Here is a 312-nt window from a genome sequence, read left to right as displayed (position 1 = left end):
AATATATTCAAGTCAAGAGCTTATTCTAGCCTTGTCGAAGCATGTATCATTGGGCCTTGCCTTAGAGCCACAATTGCAACTTCCCGATGTGGGTGTGCTAGCTCATCCTCGCCGGCGCGTCCTCACTCTGCTACCAAATAGGTCACAATCCTTTATGATAAATGAAAAGGAAGAAAAGCCTTCAATGCACAACCAAAAAAAAATCATAAATACCTTGCAGGAGCAGCTTTTTTTCTTTTTTCTTTTTTCTACGTTCATTAAAGATTTGTAAAAACAACCTAGAACTATATTTCACTAGGAAAAGATAACACA

Source organism: Cibotium barometz, chromosome 53 (assembly GCF_041138505.1).
Source record: "Cibotium barometz isolate CiBa-2024 chromosome 53, ASM4113850v1, whole genome shotgun sequence".
NCBI classification, from domain to species: domain Eukaryota; kingdom Viridiplantae; phylum Streptophyta; class Polypodiopsida; order Cyatheales; family Cibotiaceae; genus Cibotium; species Cibotium barometz.
The sequence above is the reverse complement of the archived record's forward strand: the minus strand, read 5'-3'. Positions refer to the sequence as shown.